Genomic DNA, 20,482 nt, shown 5'->3' on the forward strand with positions numbered 1-20,482 from the left:
ACCAAAAGAGTGTTGATAACACTGAGATGTTTTAGCTGTTGCTGAGCAGACACCCATCAAGGACTTTTCTGCTTTTCACGCTGATGTGCCAGTGAGTAGGCTGGGGGCGTACAAGAAGTTGGGAGGGAACACAGCTGGGACAGCTGACCCCAACTGACCAAAGGGATATTCCATACCATATGATGTCACGCCCAGTAATAAAAGCTGGGGGAAGAAGGAGCAAGGGGGGACATTTGGAGTTAGGACATTTCTATTCCCAAAGTAACCGTTATGCATGATGGAGCCCTGCTTTCCTGCAGATGGCTGAACACCTGCCAGCTGATGGGAAGTAGTGAATGAATTCCTTATTTTGATTTGCTTGAGAGCACAGTTTCTGCTTTACCTACTAAATTGTCTTTATCTCAACCCGTGAGTTTTCTCGCTTTTACCCAGCCAATTCTCTTCCCCATCGCACCAGGGGGGTAGTGAGTCAGTGGGTGGGTGGGGCTGAGCTGCCTAATACAGTTAAAGCACAACAGAAAGTTTCTTGCTTGTTTCTTTTCTCTTTTCTTTTACTTCTGCTTCTGCTTCTTTTTCTCCTTTTTCTTTTTCTCCTTTTTCATTTTATTTTTCTCCTTTTCCTTTTTATTTCTCTTTCTCTTTCTCTGTATTCTTTCCGTCTCATATTCTGCTTTCAAAATCTGCTTAGAACTTAACAATTAAACTGAGGCCACATTGAGTAGATCGCACAAATCTGGCTTTGGCTAATCAAACCAGAGAAGAATGTAAATCACTTCTGAAGAAATAAAATAAAACCTGCTTACTGGCCAGCATGATGACAAATGTCATTTGTTGTTGACTAACACAATATAGCATTCACTGAAAGAGTAACTAGGGTCTACATCTGACTTTCAGACTGTAGCAACTTAAAAAAATGCATGGGCATTTTCATGAACACTTTTCAAAGTATAATAGTTTATTGGAAAGCTTTTTTCTTCTTTAAAAAACCACAAGAATAAGAATGCAGAATTAAATTGAGTTAAAATCTGTTTTGTTTTCTACCGTGTAAATTTTGTTCTCTACAATGAAAACCAGCAAGATATGTTGTTATTGGAAAAATAAGCATCATCAGTCTTTTAACATACTTATTTGGAAAAATAATTTTAAAATCATTTTCTGTCTAAGATTTCATTTGATATGAGGTGACCTAGTATATTTCTTTATGAGGTGACCTGGAAAAATGGAATAAAACCATAAAACTAATATTTCCATTAAAAAAAAAATATTTAGTGTTAAGGCTACTTTATTGTATTCTGAAAAGGGGACTACGAGAAGACAACATATACTAAAAAATTCTATGGTTATAACGTGTTAATTTTTTTATTTTTTTTTTCCCCATCATGGATAGTTATAAACTGATCTGCTGTGAAAATTCATAGTCTATAGAAGATTAAAAGACAAAGATTTAGAAAGGTAAAATGGGCAGAGAAGGGCAGTTTGATTACAAGAATTAAATTGTAAAGAAATAAAGAAATGATACATAAAGATTGGCACATTTAGCAAAATGGGGAGAACGAACACAATGCACCATGTTTGGAATAGACAACAGTGAAACTAATTTTTATGTGGCCTAAAGTAAGTATCTAAAAATTAGGGTGATTTTTCATGTCCTAGATAACATAAGAGTCATGGCATTTTGAGGGAGAGAAGGAATGAGAATTTTAGTTTCTACTTAAACTGTATAAAAGAAATAAGATTATGTATCTGAATATCTTATTTTGAAGAAAAAGATCTTGAGGCAGGACAAAAATGAATTCTAAATATTCATAAATCTTTAAATGATACTATATTATAATAAGTCTACACATTTTATTATGGACCTACATGGAAATCTGAAGCCTAGTCTATGCCTTTGAGATCTCAAGTACTTAGGTTTGGCAACTGACAAAAAGATTTCTGAATTCGATGCAATGTTTATATGGGTCTAGAAGGAAGAGCCCTTTTTCTCCCTCTTATTAAATGGTCTTTTAAGATGGTTTAAACAAAAAATATCTATTTTCTCTTGCACTGAACAGTATATTAATACAAACTTTGAATGGTCAAAGTTATATTTTTCTATATAATATTCTTATAGCTGGAGGGTGAATGGACTGCGATGAAGGTTAGAATACCCATTATTCCAATGTCACTTTGAGGGAAAACGGGGAAAGTGGCCAAAGAAAGACCTACTTTATCAGCTAAAAATCCTAGCTTCACTGGGAATATTCATTGCAATATTTCTCTAATGAACAGTGATAAGCAGTATAAGAGACATGAAAAATCTGAGTATTAGAGGAGAAATCCTTTGATTTCCTGGGAAACATACAGTTTTCTTATACACCTACACTTGCAATGGCATCATACTGTGAAGTATATATCTTCCGATAATATTTTTAAGGGAAACTTCTTTATATTTCTCTTTGGAGAATAATTTAATATACTGTCTTAACCTTTTCTCCTAAGGCCATACTCTGTCTCTTAAAGTTTGTTTCTTTAGATGTTCTCTGTTTGAAGAAAGAGCTTTATAACTTTCAAATGATACGAACTTCCTAGTCATTCTAGTCATTCTGGTTCAAGCAGAAGTTTGGTAAGAGAAAAAAATTTGGAATATCTGAAGTTTGATGTGTCACTTAAAGTGTTGTAAGGAAAGTACCAATTATATTAATTATTTTAAAACATTGTTTAAAATATTACTTATTTTCAAAATTACTGTGATCTTAAGAAATTTTTGAGTTGTTAGGTTAAAGATTACAAAATGAAGTTTTACTTCATCATTACAAAGAAATTGGTGGCTGATATCTGCTATTGTAGGATCAGAAGTTATATAGGTAGAGAGATTCTGTAAGCAGATACACTAATGAATTATAATAACTTAATTCACTGGAATTTTTTTGTCTTTAAGTGAAAGTAAAAAGTAAAAATCACAGACAAAGGGCAATTATGAAGTTAATCTTCTAAGATTTAGGGTTTAATAGCTTGCAGCATATACTTGAGGCACTTGATACAGTATTTTAAAATTGGTCAAAGTCATAACTCATCACTCAGGGATGTTTGATCAAGGATATTTCTGTGCTTAGACTTGTTAGAGGGTGATCCATCAAGCCAAATTCAAAAGTCCAAGGGAGGCAAGGCTGCTGTCACTTCACATCCCCAGGTCTGGCCAGTAGTGAGCCTAAAAATGTATTCCCAGCATGTACATACAGGGTGCACACATACACAACATATATACGTAAATACATATATACATGGCCAGCCACACAGATCCCAGGCACACATGCAGAGCAGCCACACAAACACAGGCAGAACCAGCAGACTCATCCCGTTCCCCTCTCTTGCTGAGTAGGATGGAGGTCCTCTAGTGATGCATATGTACGATGTAGATCCCTCCAGCAACCGGGCTCAGATTCTCAGTCTGAGCCATAACTGACCCTTGGATCCCAGTCTCCCTGCTTGATGACACCTGGACATATGAGCCCCCAAGACTACAGCTCCACTCCAGTTGCTGGTACAGACTGTCACATACATGCACATGCAGGTGGCCAGGACTTCCTGAGTCAGGGCAGCCAACCCCTCAGTGCTCTTATTCACTTCACCTGTTCACCAGCTGCTCCAGCTTTATCTTCGCTGATAATCACATGCACTTTCACACCCACACTTGCTCCAGTCACTGGTACCATGGAAACATAGCCTTTCAAGCCATGGTTCGGCTCCAGTTGAAACACACTTGTACACACATCCCTCACCCAGGAAAGAGTCAGAAAGGAGGCAACATCTGGAGTGCCAGGTCCACGTCTGGACTGCCCAGTACAAATGGTATGTGGACATGCTTGAACAAGTTAAATGAAGGACCATAAGGATTAATTATTAAATTATAATTATTTAACAAATTAAATAAAAATGAGATAGCAACAGTATGTATTAAAATAAATATTATTATGGCAGCCTTTCTTCTTGGAAGGAAATGAGGGATGGTCTAATAGAAATAAGGATAGTAAGGTGTTTGAATACATTAGGAATCAAATAAATCCTGTGAATTACATATGAACAATATCAAATTACAAAGCCAAATTTCTTAATTACAAAGAACAGAGAAAAAATAATAGATATTTCTATTATGAGAAGGAAGACACATTATACAAGGGGATGATTAAGTATTTTCCCCTGTATCAGTAGCTAAAAATATTAGTAATTAGTACCCCAAATCAATTTTTCCCACAATTTTTTAAACACTCGGATAATGAAATCTGTAGTTTACAAATCTTTAAAATGAATAAATAATGTAATACTACAGAAAATGCCTTAAAAAAAAAAAGTATAATGTTAGTGGTATACTAATATTACAAAAGGAAAAGAAGACAAATTAGAGGTGTGTTTTTAATTTATAACTGCTTCTGGAAAGTGACTAAAAGAGAAAGTGATTTAATAGAGTACATAGCAGTAAATGAATATTTAAACCTTTGTAGAACTAATGTAATGATACCTTGGGGGCGATAGCACTTATATGCATCTAGGGAAAAGGAAATAGTTCAATTTTTGCTTAATACATTTACTTGGATGTTCTTATAATAAATTTTCATGACCATGATTTCTAGGATTGCCCACTTACATTTCAAATGGCTATTTCAAAGGCAGGAAAACAGCCATTTCTCTTATTTCGTTTATTTAGGTTATTAGCAAAAGGGAGTTTTATTTTTTAATGGCACCGCACTAGCTATTTTATTACCTTTTTTAGTGCTTACATTAATATGATTAAGTTCATCTGTCTCTACTTCTTGTGCTGCAGTTTACTTCATTGTCTCATTGGCATTGCTAACATTTTAATGGTTTCCTGTGGACCTGGAAGACATCCTGTGGTTGTTTACACAGTATTAACTTAATTACACATCTACCTCTATTTGCTGTAGTTGCTATATTTTTAATTGCTTATGACTTTGTTGTTGAGATCAGATTATTCTAATCACACCTTGAATGCCTCTTTAAAGTCTTTTGTTTGTTTTTGATGATTCAGATTGGAGGAATAATTAGTGGGTTTAACTGTTCTCAAGAACCAAGCTATTAAACCAAATGTAGGGCAACTGAATGTTTTCTTAGACTTTGCACATATGTCTTGTGCTATCCTGGTATCACCTATCAAAGGATTTTAAAATTACTCTGTTATTTCCACATAACAGAGTTGTTTTATCACTAGAAAGGAACTTTTTATTTACAAACATGTCATAAGACATCAGCTGAGATAATATACCTTTTGATAACAACCAAGAGCAATAAAATCACAGAATCACACAATTGTTGAAATTGGAAGAGACCTTTTGAGATCACCTAGCCCAACTCTCCTGCTCAAGTAGGGTCACATAGATCAGGTTGTTCATGGCTGTGTCCAGTCACGTTTTGAATATGCCCAAGGATGGAGGCACAATAACCCTTCTGGGAAACCTGTGTTTGACCACCCTCAGAATAAAAAAGTTTTTCTCTTGTGTTAAGATGGAATGTCATGTATTTCAGTTTGTGTCCATTGCCTATTGTCCTGTCAATGAGCACCACTGAAAAAAATCTGGGTCCCTCATCTTTCTTCCGTCCCAACAGGTATTTTTGAGTCAAAGGAGAAAAATAGTTTCAGAGTGCAGATTGTCTCATTTAGCACATATCTAACATACGTTGATTAAATTGCATCTTAAATGCCTGAATAGAGAAAAACACTTGTAAGTTCTAAAACAACATTAGAGTATGAAACATGATTGATCTTCTGCTCTTGGCTGAGTATTCTATCTGTACACTGTCAAATGCATATACTTCAAGGAATGAATCCTGGTCGAGTCAAGTGATAAAGAATGGCTCCCTAGCCCTTTATGAGCAAACTGGCCACATCCATGCTGTTATTTGGCCTTTTGATTTTTGTTAACTGCATCCAGTCTGAACCTCCCACGGTGCAGCTTTGAACCATTACCACGAGTCCTGGCACTAGATTCCAGGGAGAAGAGATCATCACCTCCGTCTCTACTTCCCCTCCTCAGGAAGCTGTAGAGAGCAATGAGGTCACTCCCCAGCCTTCTCTTCACCAAACTAGACAAACCCAGAGTCCTGAGCTGCTCCTCTGTTCCTCTCTGACATTGTCAGAAAGAAAAAATTTCAGAATTCTGGTGGAGAAACAAATTTTTCAGTTTGATAGATTGAAAAAGAAGTAAATTACTGGGGGCTTATGAAGTATTTTACACTGAAAATGTTGAAATAAAATCTAGAAAATTTCATATTTTCCTTGTAGTTCTTGGGAGCAGGATGGAGAGACAGGGTGAAACTATTAATCACATTCATGAAGAGTTGCAGTTGCTAAAATTTTAAGCTTCTTGCGAAATTACTCTTTACTTTAAAATGCCTGTGATCTGAATTTATACTAGCAAAGAATAAAGAAAATGCCAGATTATAGACCTCTCTAGTGTTCCTACCCCCAAAGCTATTTAATAGGTTTTTTTCTAGAACCCATTTTTTGTCCTTTCAAGGTCAGTCATTAAATTAAGCTGGTGTTTAATTTTTAAGATGCTCCCCACTTGATGTAGAAGCAAACTGTTTGTGTGAAATAATAATTATCCTGCCAGTCAGAAGAAATTTTATTTAATTGGCTTTTATCCTGAATCATACCATTAAACATCAAGAAGATTCTAATTAATTATTTACAGGGCACATGTCCTGTTTTATCCAGTTCACAGTCTTAAAGGTTTGGACTTCAGAGTACAGTGTTTTAACAGTTCAGTTTCTAGCAAGGGGGTGGAATGGATGGACTGAAAGTATATACAACCTTTTCACAAATATTTTCTCTTCTGTAAAGTTAGTGGCAATGAGAAGTGATGGTGTAGCGTAACTGTCTTCACCTCAACTTCATTTTAAAAGTTTAGATTTAACAAAGCAGAAGTAACTATAATAAAATCCCCCTGAAAGAGCACAGCATGTCTCCTCCACAGTGTTCTTCATCAGTTCTGATTCAGAAAATGGTGACTGCCTCGAAGGGCGGTCTCTTTAGAAATTTAACAGTGCAGTTCAGAGAAAACTAAGCCATGAGAGTCACAAAGATTCAAACACCACAGGGCCTAGTAGGGAAGCTATTATAATTGGCTTTCCACTGCTATCCTTAGCTATAAGAAATGTGTCACTATCAGAGATTCTTGGACCCCTTGTGGGCGGCAAGAACATTTTGGAGATACAAAATGACAGACTAGAGGCCTGGAGTGTGTGCAGTAAGAATGGTAGAAGAACTCTGTTGCATCTGGGTATAGCCAAATTACAATGTTCCCCTCTAACATTTTACAGCAGCAAGGATGTATTTGCAGGAGCTATAGAAATCTAAGTTTCGTCTGTACTGGCTTTCTTCTAAAACAATTTTCCAAGTTGAATATCCTCAATAATAACCTATCATTGTTACTGGAAGAATTCTACTGTAAAAGGGACAATCTGTCAAATGAAGATAAGAGCCCTATGTCATAGCTACGCATGATTAGTACTTTGCTTGATCAATCACAGTAATGGTATCAAGTACATGCTTTCTGCAACAAAAAATCAGCAGATAAATCTTTAGATAAAGGGGAGGTGAGGGTCTATCACTACCACTACTACCACCACCACCACCACTACTACTACTACTATTACTACTTTTGTATGGTTTTATCTGGGATTGATTAAATTTCTCTTAAGACAATACCAAGCTGAACAAAATCTACGAACAGAACCCCTTTTCTGGAGGACTGTATGAGCATAACTACAACATGCTTCTCTTCACCCCAGAATAGTCTTATAATGTCTGAAGGAAAGAGCTTAGGAATAAATGGTGTGGGCTCAAATTGAAATGTTCAGCTAAAAAAGAGCTTTGCATTTAAGCACTTTGAAGTAAAGCTGTAAGCAGAGGTGACTCAAATGCCACACAAAAAGGTTTGATGTTTTCAGACATAAACGTATTTCTGCATAAGCGTTTTGGTCTGGGAAATAGAACATTTTCTTTTAGTAAGAATCTGGCTCTGCTGTCAAAATAATTAGCGTATAATTAAGCAGTCGGTGAAGAATACACACTAAAAAATTAATGTTAGAAGAATTGCTTTTGTAGAACAGTTTTTATCAAACTACAATAAATTCCAGTAATAATAAATGGATTAAGGTTTCTACATAGACTAATGATTTCCTGAAATGTCTGTGCTGGGGATACTGATTTTCTGCTCTTTTTCCTTATCTGTACAATGATGTCACTAACAGCTATGTCTTGCAACAAGTTTTAATGGTAAATATAGTATTTTAAAAAGACAATGATAGATAAACATTTTAGTATAGAAACAATTAGCATATTTAAGGACCAGATCATAAGACCAAAAAAAAGCACCAAACTGCTTAACATTATTTTACCTACATTTTGACTTCTGTCAGGGGAATTGTCAGTCTTCAAATAGACACTATGCTCCCTTAACAGTATCAGAATATATTATTTGTCCTTTGGTTGCATATTTATTTTCCTTTAAAATATCTTGCATACAGATCAGATATTCAGGAAGAAGGGAAGGCTATTTCTTTCTTGAAAAGCAACAAAGAATACTTAGATGAAAGAAGACTCAAGAGTACAGGGTGTGGGTATAGCAGCAAATACCAGAATCACAGGAAGGAACTAGGAAGCTGCCACTCAAGCAGAGACTGAAACAAGAAACTTGGTAGGCACCTTAAGGGATTTCAGTTCATAAAATGACTGAGCTAATTAAAAACAAGCCTGAAATTTGAGGCCCACCCTACAAAGACACAAAAAGCTGCCTATAAACCTTTTTTTCAACTTGTATTCCTATCTTACCTCCTTACTTAAAGCTTTCTCTATTTATTAGGTACTCTAAACCATTTTTTTATAATGGAACTCCCTGCAAGCAAAATAGATAAATCTAATTCAAAGCTCTTGCTGACTCAAGATGCATTTACAGTGACTTAAGGTCTGCATGAAGTTGTACAAACAACTGAACTTCTACTCCCTTTCATCCTGAAAACTACTTGAATGGCTTGGATGTGCCTTTACCCTGTGTTATTAAGCATAATGAGCAGTTGTACAATTTTTCCCCCCACAAAATTTGGGTTGGTTTAATTGGACTTACTTATCTTGAAATCCAGGACTAATTAACTACACTGGCCATATAGACCTACTTTTTAGGCATGCAGAATGGCGACCTACTGAGTGGAAAGCTGCCAAAACCCGTTGTCATGGAGGATTTGGCAATTTTACTCTGTACTATTAGGAGAAATGTCTTTATGCTCAAGATTTAAATGCCAGCATTTTATTTTCAAAGAGGAATAAACTTTCCTAATTCCTATTTCATCCACATAAAAATGAAGGAGCAGTATTATAGCCTTACCTTTTATTTAACAATTACACCTCTACAACTCTCACCCAAGTCACGGAAAAGCTACAACAGATTGTTTAATTCTTCGAATAAGGTTCAAAGTACATCATTAAACTTTCAAGAGAATTAACTAACCGTGTGTTCTAGATAATATAGACAGTGGCTGAGGTGCTTTTAAGGATGTTTTTCTATTGCATTAAAACAAAACAACCAACCAACCAAAAATGTATGCTAGATAGAGACATAGAAAGAATAAATGTGTTTCTTAAGTAAGTATCAGGACAGGGAGCTTGGATGGGAGAATCACAGGTTTTTCAGTTCCAGAATCAAGTCAACCCACTGTTTTATCAGAAGACTGCAGTGTAAAATGTACAAAATATGTCTTGAGCAGAAGCCGGATTCCATCCTTCTCTTTTACTAATTGAGTTCCCTTCCTGCAAAGTAGGAGGTTTGCCTCTGGTGTGTCTTGATTTTTCCACAGTTAAACAGACTGGTTTCAATAACTTCTCTTACTAAGTCACATCAACATGTCAAAGTTTTAACTTAGAAGCACAATTCTGAGGAAAGGGTTTTGTTGGACTAAATACTTTGTGACTGCAGAAGGAATTTAAATTGGATATTCAATACTCTTAGTAAGTGCCGCTTGTGAAATATGGTGTAACGCGGAAGCACTGATTCCTGCAGATATGTTTTTTAAAATGACAGTAGATACTGTCTGTGCAAAGTGAGGTACAACAAGGTTTAACTGAGGCTGTTTACCACACAGGTTTGACATCTTTTCTTACCAAATAACTTTATCTAGTCAGATGTGAAAGAAAAAGCACTATGAAAGTCTAGGAGCTGCTGACTGACTGAGACACTCCTGTTCTCCCAGCAAGTCATCACGGGTCAGTGTTACTAACCTCCAGTCTTTAGCCAGGGAAAGATGGATGCTCCTTGTTTCAAAGTGATCAGCATGTGAGTATGTCACCCAAGACAGTTCAGATGAAAATAGAGTGAGTATCAATCCTATTAAAAGATTTACTCTTTCTAGGTAGGTAAGGGGATAAACAACTACTTTTTGTATCTCAATATTGGATGTGAGTCAGGTGACAGCCTGCTAATACACGGTAAAATTAAGGTGATTTTGATCATGAGGTTCGTTTACTTGAGGAACTGTAGTGTACAAGACTACATGTATATGAGGGTTAGGCATTTTCCTGGTTAGTTAGCAAGCTGCTGAAAGTTTTTGTCATCAGAGTTTGCAGGTAAGCACATGATAAGTTTTGGACTTTGTTTTTTCAAATTCATACTTTGACACAAAAAAAAAAAAGAAAGTTCATGTTTGCTTCCTGTAAGTTAATTTTCACCCTGTAGAGAGGACTACAAAAAAGCCTGCTCAACTTTTAATACGTATGTAGCTGGACGTCGTCTTAAACACTTTCAGCAAGCTGTGCAGCTCTTTTGTAGTTTCCGGACAATAATGCATGGCACCACATTAGAAAAATGGAATTCAGGAAAGGAATTCTCTGCATTATCATCCTGGTAAAATAATCCAAGATCTGCTTTATTTGCCTCAGTTCTTTGTATTATAACATTTAATTGTTTTGTGAGTGCTGTCCATCAGGGTAAGGACTTTGTATCTCGGTGATACCAGCAGATCTGAACATCTGCAAAAACATGGAAGGCTTCAAGAAGTCTGACAGCTACACCATTTCAAATATTTAAAAACTTGTAGAGAAGGTTTATAATTTCTAGCTTTAAAAATATAAATACATTCCTAGTATAAAATATATGCTTTACCCATTTAATGCAAAGATAAATAAGTTGAGTGTGTGTATCTATGTATATGTATTGGTACTATATCAGGATAACAACTTTAAATGACAAGAAACGTGATATATCAGACCAGAGTTCCTTAAGAATATTCGACTTAAAGGTCTGGAGAGTAATGTTTCACCCACCTCAAAGAACTGACTTACTCTGGATATGAAATTCATAGACTTTATTTCGAATAGAAGACCAGTTAATGTAAATTACAACCTTGACAATGAAAAAATACCGAGTTTTCATTTGGAGAGGCATAAAAGGTTTTGTGCCTCATCAGCCACTCTAACATGTAATAAAAGAGTGCTTTGCACTACAGTGATCAATATGCTTAGTCTATTATCGGACTCTTGTCATGTGCATAACTAGAACTAATGCAGGTATAATCTGATTTTTGAGAAAACCAAGAGGCTATATTGTCCAGCTCCCTCTTTAAGCAAAATGCAAAGCTCTACCACTCCCATAGCTCAGAGTATGTGTTTATGCATTGTCAGATTTACAACTTCATTTTTTTAGTGTAGTAGTTAAGCTACTCTATGAAATGTGCGGTTGCACAACAGTTTTGGGGTTTTTTTCTGAGCAGCTGAACAGTCCTGAATTTCTAAGTTTATAAAGGAGAGTTTTACAGACAGTTATAAAAGCCAGGCATGAGAACGTGAATAGACTGATAGTGTGTTAAAAGCAGGACATGACTTCTGGATGAAACAGGGTGCATCTTAATCACTTGGTGGCAAAAGGCTAATTAAACTCCAACAGTAAATTAACATAGCTCAGGCTAGGAGAGTACATATGAGTTATCATTACTCTGTGCAAGATGACAAAGCTTACAGTCAAAATTGTAGCTTTCAAGGACAGACTATCAAATGTACAGGACCTCCCAGTTAGAAGTAATGTGGGACTAAACTCAGTTGTAATTGCTTGATAGCAAAAATTGCTGCTTCAGACGTTTTCTTGTGTTTGTTTTGTTTTGTTTTTTCCCTTTTTTCTTTTTTGTTCTTTTTTTCTGTTTTTCCTTTTTCTTCTTTTTTTTTTTTTCTGTCAGAAATGGCTGAAGCCACCAGGCTTTACAATCAAAGATATTTATTTTTTCAGGCCTTGAGCCTTTGTTTAGAGTTGGATGACAATAATACGTTGTACTGTTCATGAGGTAATGCGTGTTAGCACCCTAACACCTTGGTTGTAATTTTCTGCAGCCTTTATTTGTAGTAGAGATAACAGGTTAGATTCAACAAAGGGATTACTGATGATCACCAAATATATACTGCACAAGCACAGATAATGGCACTGTTTGTTTGCTACGAGAGCTGACTTTTCCACAAGAGTAGGTCTAGATTTTACTCAGTGACACCTTTGTAAAGCTGGAGTAACTACCTTCAGGAAAGTACTTATTCCATTTTTCTGATGTGCGGATGTGCTTTTATGACAAGCCCAGCCCTTCTGGAACCCCATAATGAGGAGCAGCAGTAACACACAAAGGGGTATTTGGTTTAAACTTAGAGGAAATAAGAAATATTTGCCTAAAATCACTTCAGTAATTTGAGGGGCTAGATTACTGAGACTTATTGTGGTGTAAAATGCAGGTATTTTTGTTGCTAATGATGGTCCCAGTTACTCTACTTAGGGCCCTGAGGGAATTGCTCAGCCTTGCTGTCCCTGAGGCCCCTCAGGTGGGACCTCTGCCCAGGGCCCAGGTCCCTGTTTTGGCTCAGCCAGGCCCCAGGGTGCCTGTGCCCATCCCTGCCTCTTGCCCTGCCTCTGTGGGGAGCTGCTCTCCTGGACAGTGGACTGTGTTGCTGGCTACCAGCTCTGCCCGCTACACTCAAGCCCTGAAGGATGCTGCCTATCAAGGAAGGCACAGCCAGACCTGGGTCCCCCTGCACCCTGCCCTGACAGTTACCCTCTCCTCCTGTACCCATAGCATGTCATGATTCACTGTGATGCTCTGCAGGGATACCTCCACGCCTAGACCAACATACTCTTGGTAGGAGCATTTCATTAGCAGTTTTGCTTAACAGTCTCTTTAATCAGATAGGTACCTTAACTTGAAAAGCCTTATATTGATTTTTGTCATATTCCCTTGTTGACTGCCATCAAGGTGGGGAGATTTCTCCTTACACACAGTCTGAGCATCTCATTTCAATTTATACCTGCCACTCCTCATCCTCCTGACACACACCGCTGCAAAGAGGCTGGCTCTATCCCCTTGCTGATCTTCTCCTAGGCACTGGGCAGCTGCTCTCAGATCCTCCACAGCCACCTCTTCTCCAAACGGAACAAGACAGTCCCTCAGCCTCTCCACACAGGGCAACTGCTGCAGCCCCAACTGTCCTAGTGGCCCTCCCTGGACTCATTCAGACTGAGCACAGCTCTGAGCAACTTCACCTGACCTCAGAGATGGCCCTGCTTAGAGCAGGAACTTAGACTAGAGACGTCCTGAAATCCTCTCCAGCCTGAATTTTTATAACTAAATAATAATTATTTAATTATTATTAAATCAACAATTAACAAGAAGACCAACAATAATAATGGCTCATGGGTGTAACATCATAATAATAACATTGTTGTTATTGTTGTTGTTGTTATTGTTGTTACTGTTATTTTTGTTGTTGTTGTTATTGTTGTTACTGTTATTTTTGTTGTTGTTATGTTACACCTTTGACCCCTTATTTAAAGGTTGGGATTTAACTTATAATTCATACTGTATGGAAAAGAATCCAACATCATGATGATGGCTATGCCATTACAATAGGTATTTTGATAAATTGTCATATTCTGTGAATATTCAACTCTGAAGTACTATAATAGCACTAACTATAATACTGAAATGTCCACTTCTGCAATGGTCCATTTTAGCTCCAGAACACAAGCGTTCTCCTGTAAAAGAGAAAAAGAAAAAAAATATTTGAGATACCAAATGAGTGTCAAAGGAAGAAGTGATAAATATGATGACCTAAAAAAAACCCTAATCTGATTCTGTTAACAGGAATTTTAAAGATTTAATGTGAAAAAATGAAAAAAAAAAAAAACTAATCTAAAAGCCCCAGCAAGTTTATATATGCCTTTCCTTACTCCCTGCTGATATTTTACTGCATCCCATAAGCAATTAACAATAGCGGGAAACTGATTAAACAATAAATGGTCTTTCAAAATAGTTTGAAAAGTATTAGAGATCAAATTATATCTTTCTTCTTCTTTTGTTGAATGATTTAAGATGTTTCCACTTGTTTCTTGTAACAAGATTTATTCATATTGTACTGAGTTTGCAAGGTCTGAGGATTGAGGTCTGTCAGGCTCGAGGTTTGTCTCAGGTTATTTTGACTTTCCTGTAACTTTGTTTTACTTGGCTTGGTTCTGACAGCAATTTTTCTAATTGATAAGGTGTCAATATCTATGTATATAATTTATTATTTTTTTTTACTATTGTTGATCTTTTTGTGGTACAACTACAGTTTCATGTAGATAGCAGTAACAAGCATTTGTTTACAGGAAGAGTTGTAAGAGGAAAGGTACCAACAAAGAATCATAGAATCATAGAATGGTTTGGGCTGGAAGGGACCTTAAAGATCACCTAGTTCCAACCCCCCTGCCATGGGCAGGGACATCTCCCACTAGATCAGGTTGCTCAAAGTCCCATCCAGACTGGCCTTGAACGCTCCCAGGGAAGGGGCATCCACAACCTCCCTGAACAACCTGTTCCAGTGCCTCACCACCCACACAGTAAAGAATTTCTTCCTAATATCTAATCTAAATCTACCCTCTTTCAGTTTAAAACTGTAACCCCTTGTCCTATCGCTACACGCCCTCATAAAGAATCTCTCCCCATCTCTCCTGTAGGCCCCCTTTAGGTACTGGAAGGCCACTATAAGGTCTCCTTGGAGCCTTCTCTTCTCCAGGCTGAACAACCCCAGATCTCTCAACCTGTCCTCATAACATCAGCGCTCCATACCTCTGATCAACAACAGGTCCATGTCCTTGTGCTGAGGACTCCAGAGCTGGACGCAGTACTCCAGGTGGGATCTCACCAGAGTGGAGTAGATGGGTAAAATCACCTCCCCCAACCTGCTGGACATACTTCTCTTCGTGCAGCCTAGGGTGAATAAAAAGGTATGCAACCTAAGGAAAAAATGGATAGTAACATAGCAACATCAAGGATCATCCTGTTCCAAGGAAAGAATTATACCTCACTTAACTGGCACATGCCTGTCCAGCAGAAACTGGTTGGATGTCTCATCCACAGTGCTGAGCATATTAATATAATGTTCAGCTTAGTACCACTGTATTCATAGCTATCTTTTGTTTGTATTTGACAAAAGATAATTGCTGTGTTAATAAATAAGTCTTAAGCTGTCTGTTTAAGGAGTGGTTTTGTGTATGGTAAAGGTACCTGAACAAAAAAGACCCAGTGAGGGAGAAATGCAGAGGGTGTAGGGACTCAAGGCCTTTGCTGTCCTCAGTCCTGGGGCTGGTTGTAGAAATGCTGAACATTAAACGATTGACTATTTTTCTCAGTATGCTTAAGAAAATGTGGCTCCTCAGCTAAACTAGTTACAACCTACCTATTACATTAACTTCAAAGCATGGTGTAGATCTAGTGGGGCTGAGAGGTTCCATCCTGCCAGCTTCAGAACATTCATTTTGTGTGCTCACAAGTCTGTAGCAAAGATTGCTCCCCAAATGCGCTTTCTTAGTCAGGCTTGACCCTTATGAAGGAGGTAGATAGTACAGAGTTCAGTTTAAGTGAGTTTTTAAAGCTCTTGCTGTCTGATGAGTCTGGCAATTAATGAAAGTGTGGTTGTAAGTTAGTGACACTGGAACTCAAACTGAAAATCTCTCATGTATGAACCACTGAAATTAATTAGATAGGAATAGTTTTTAATTCCTGCTGAGCTGGATGGAACTCAAACCCTACAGGTGAAAGATTATCTTCTTTATTATTAATAAACTCCCAGTAAGTCATAATTTAATAAGAATTGATTTTAAAAAAAAAAAAAAAACAACAACAAAAAAGCACAAAAAAAAACAGAATTAAAAAATTGAGTTACTGCAAGGTAAATTCATCAAATCAAACTTTCTGCATTTTGGGATTAAATAGACAAGCTTGTTAATTATCTGGGCATAAAGACAAAATCTCCCACACATCTCCTGTAAACGTACTCACTTTTCCAATGACTTGCTATAACTTTCTAATTATAGAAATTGATTTTGGTTCTCCTTTAATCAAGTAGGAACATTAAAAATGCAACCAGGCAAATATAAACACAAAAGCCAAACTTTTGATTTTTTTTAAATACAAAACACTGTGGACAATTTCAAGGATTTAGTCATGAACTGATGCTTGGAAACCAAATAAATTAAACACGCTTAAAGAATTTTTGTTATAAAAGTAATCTTTTTTATCCTTTCTTCCCATTTCAGGAATTATTAGAGGGAAATTTTCTTAGATATGGCAGCACAGCACTGGTGAATAATTTCTTATGCAGACAATCAGTCATTTGAATTTACGCATTACATAATTGAGACATCACATTCATGATCTACGTATGCCTTGAAGAGATTCTTTTCATATTAGAAGTATGCAATGAATGTGATTATTTTCTTCTACAAAAGTGAAATACAGTGGAACTAATGAAGCTACACATTTTATTAATGAATTTAGAGCACACACTCCAGCTGACATCGTAACAACTGGGGAGGCTTCTGTTACATTTTTAAAAAGTGACATAACAAGTTTTCAGGTTAATTAATTGGTCTGAATGAAGTCTCATGACAAATGTGTTCTCTTGAACATAACTGTTCACTAAAATATTCTTTACTACTGGAATGTTTTATAGGGCTTGTTCCATTTCAAACTAAATATAATAGAAAGTTAATATGCTGCTTTGTTTACTAATATGACATATAGGCTTTTCTACTGATTTCAAAACTACGTTAAATTACCTAAACCGACAGGGAATACCTCAGTAGTATGAGAGTAGCTGTACTTCCTTTGAACCATACAACGTCTTCTGATAATGCTGTTAGACTTAATGTTTGTCTGTCAGGAGAGGTAATAGTGGATTGCAAAGGTCCTTCATGCTAACAACACATATTAGCTGATAACCTAGCTTCAACATTATACAACATGTGTCTTTAAAGCAGGATGCATGCCCGATCCATTGATCCCTGTTTCCCCTCCCAGCAACATGAGTACCGTATCAAGGTATGCGGAAAATCTGTTTCTTCACAATCTATGGACCCCAGTGTTTTGCTTTGGCTTTGGCTCTGCATTATGGATATGGATATGGGGAACTGACTTCGATCTCTGAGACTGGAGAGTATCATACTGAATTTTTTGCAGTACAAGCATGTGTAAAAATCTGCTCCCAAAGGCTATTTATTTTTTTTAACTTGGACTAACACTATTCCCTATGAAAAAGTAGACATTTATCCTTTTTCAGCATAATGAACCAGTGCATTTCTTACAGATGTTATGAAGAACCCAGGTGTCTTCAGTGCTTCATGTGATTCCTCTCAAAAAAACCATGGTGACAGAGAAAATAGTGGAAAAGAAAGGGCTGTTACAGTCCAGAAACACTCCTTTTTTTTTTGTAGCAGGTAACCAAAGTGGAGAATCTCTGTGTTAGGATATAACATAAAGTTATAATGAATATTCTACAGGGCCTTCTGAGATTTATTCACAGTATCATGAATAAACCAGGCATATCCAGATTTGGCATACTGTCTCAAGAGTAGGGGGTGCATTTTGATGTATATGAATGCCATTTCTGTTATTCTCAAAGTAGCAGAAGCAGAACCTGAGATACCATCAACCTATAGGATTGAGACCTGGGTTTAAAGATAGGAGTAAAGCTGCACAATAGTATGGATATAAATTGTGCAGAGAAGAATGTGTACTGTGAAACAGCAGTGTAAAAAAAAGAAAATGTAGAAAAGAAGCTTCCTTAAAAGTCTTGAATTGCAAGTTCTAATTGCTGCTTAGGGACTAGATGTCCCTTTCCTTCTTTATTCTCTCCAACTTCAGATTTTCAATATTTGACAGGATTTAAAATTAGGGACAAAGAGTAGCCCAATAGAAACTTATAACCATTTTTCTAAGGAACAAGATCAGCAGGTTGACATTCCTGTAATTGGGAAAAACCTTTCTTGGCTTATGGGACATCCATATCAACTTGTACGCAAAAATGTTGATTAGAACTTATTTTGTGATTTCATATAAAAGTGATTGTTAACATAGTCTATGAATATGTGGTAAGCACTCTCAGGATATCTGGGCTTTGTTTTTTTATTTAATTCTAAATTATTTTTTTTTTTTTTTTAAATTTTGAGGTAAATAAATATTAACCTCACTCAAGATTCCCCACAAAAGGAAGAAATACAGGTATTTTGACAGGTAAATGGTCTTTTATATTAAACAATAATACAAGGAAACATTTGTTATTCTTTCTAAATTAATTATTTCATTATTAAATTTTAGCCATTTTGTTACAAATACCACTTATTTTCCTAAATGCTGAATCTCAGGTTGATGCCTGTTTGCTGTCGAAGTATGACAACTAAGTCAAGAAATCTCTTTACAGCAATATCTGTTTGTATTCATAATGAAACACAGTCCATGTAAAATACTTATGCATTATCTAAAGGACAGGACATGGTTTCACAATATTCTGCTAGGAGTATACTGGCAGAAGCACCACTTGAGAAAACTAAAATTACATTGCCCATTACTTAGCATAAGGACAATGAACATGTTTTGGTTGCTTCTCAGCGTCTTTTGCCCTAAAGTGTTGCAGTGCTAATTTCAAATAGATTACAAAACCTTCAAGCCACTATCTTTTACTGTTGAATAAGCTTACAAATTAATTTTTTCCACATTGTGCACTCGAATCAATGTTTCTTCTAGTTCCTCAACATTTTCTGTGCTAGAGACATCTAAAAAGCAGATTTTTAGTATCAGGATCATCTAAAGTGAAAAACAATCTATTTATTTTTTCTAATATCCTGAAAGGGTCTCTCCTCATTGGCAGAGCACCCTATTTTATTTATTTATTTTTTTTTGTAAAGCAATGGGAAATGGAAATACCCAGGCCTTCATTTTGCTGTTAGAGTTGATTTCACAAATTTTATGCTTTCAGAATGACTCACACCCACTCCAAGGAATTGTTCTGCCTATAAGCAGTACCAAAAGGATTAAGAAATTATTAATATGGCTCTGCAAATTTTGGCATGGTCCAGAAGATCTCAAAGGAATACTAACATTCTTCAGTGAATTTAGATATCTTTAGCAAAGTATGATTAAATGATTAAAGAATGATTGAAATATAACTTCCTTTGGGAAAGACAGTTGTGTGACTTTTATTCATTTAGCAATTGGGTTTTTATTTTAAACACTAGACTTTCAGGTGCTAAAATAAATAATGCAAGTGTTGTCCTCTTCAGTCTCAAGTCCCAAGTGTAAGAAAAAAAAAAGGAAAAAGAAAAAGTTCTTTTTTTTTTTTTTAATAATTGCAACATTAATATACTCTGTTCATATGCAGAACCATATCAGAACTGATTTATATAGCATTATGAATATTTCAAACAGCTGCATGGAAGAAGTGCCCTCAGGTAATCACAATACCATCCTGCTACCATGTTAAGAGTAATGGAATTCCCACAAGTGCTGCTTTCCAGAAATAAGACTTTTTTAACATGACAGCAAATGCATTCTGACAGACATGTTTGATGGAAACAGAAGAAAAATGTCTCTTTTATATGAAGCCCTTATAGTAATGATTTTTTAATGAATTGTGAAGTAGCACAGATATTAACAGATCTTTTAATTTTTCTGAATCAATATAGACACATCTTCAAAGATGACCAGAATAAGAAAGTGTGATCTTTCCATCTGCCATTTTTTTCAGTGTTATTAAAGCTACTTTATAATTTTGCAATAAAAATGCTTGTTCTTTGCATTCCATTTCTCCCTTTTTCATTCAATCTCTAGTGACTGATCAGAACCAGCTTCTGGCTAATTTAAAATCTACATACGATGTGGAAAAGACTATCAATTTTGGAAGTCAAAGATGAGGGTAATATCACAGCATGATAATAGTATGGAAATTTAGATTTAGGTTCTTGTTGTAGTTTGTGTAGGGTTTTCTTTGTTTTGGTTTGGTTTGCTGTCAAGTAAGAAAACAACAATATTTGAATATGATCAAAATTCAGGTCTGTCCCTAACTTCAAAAGAAGTTATCAGATACATGTGACTGATGTACCATGGGGTCAGATTCTGGTGTTGTTTTACTCAGATTTATCTCTATTTTGCCTTT

Source organism: Rissa tridactyla, chromosome 1 (assembly GCF_028500815.1).
Source record: "Rissa tridactyla isolate bRisTri1 chromosome 1, bRisTri1.patW.cur.20221130, whole genome shotgun sequence".
Classification (NCBI taxonomy): domain Eukaryota; kingdom Metazoa; phylum Chordata; class Aves; order Charadriiformes; family Laridae; genus Rissa; species Rissa tridactyla.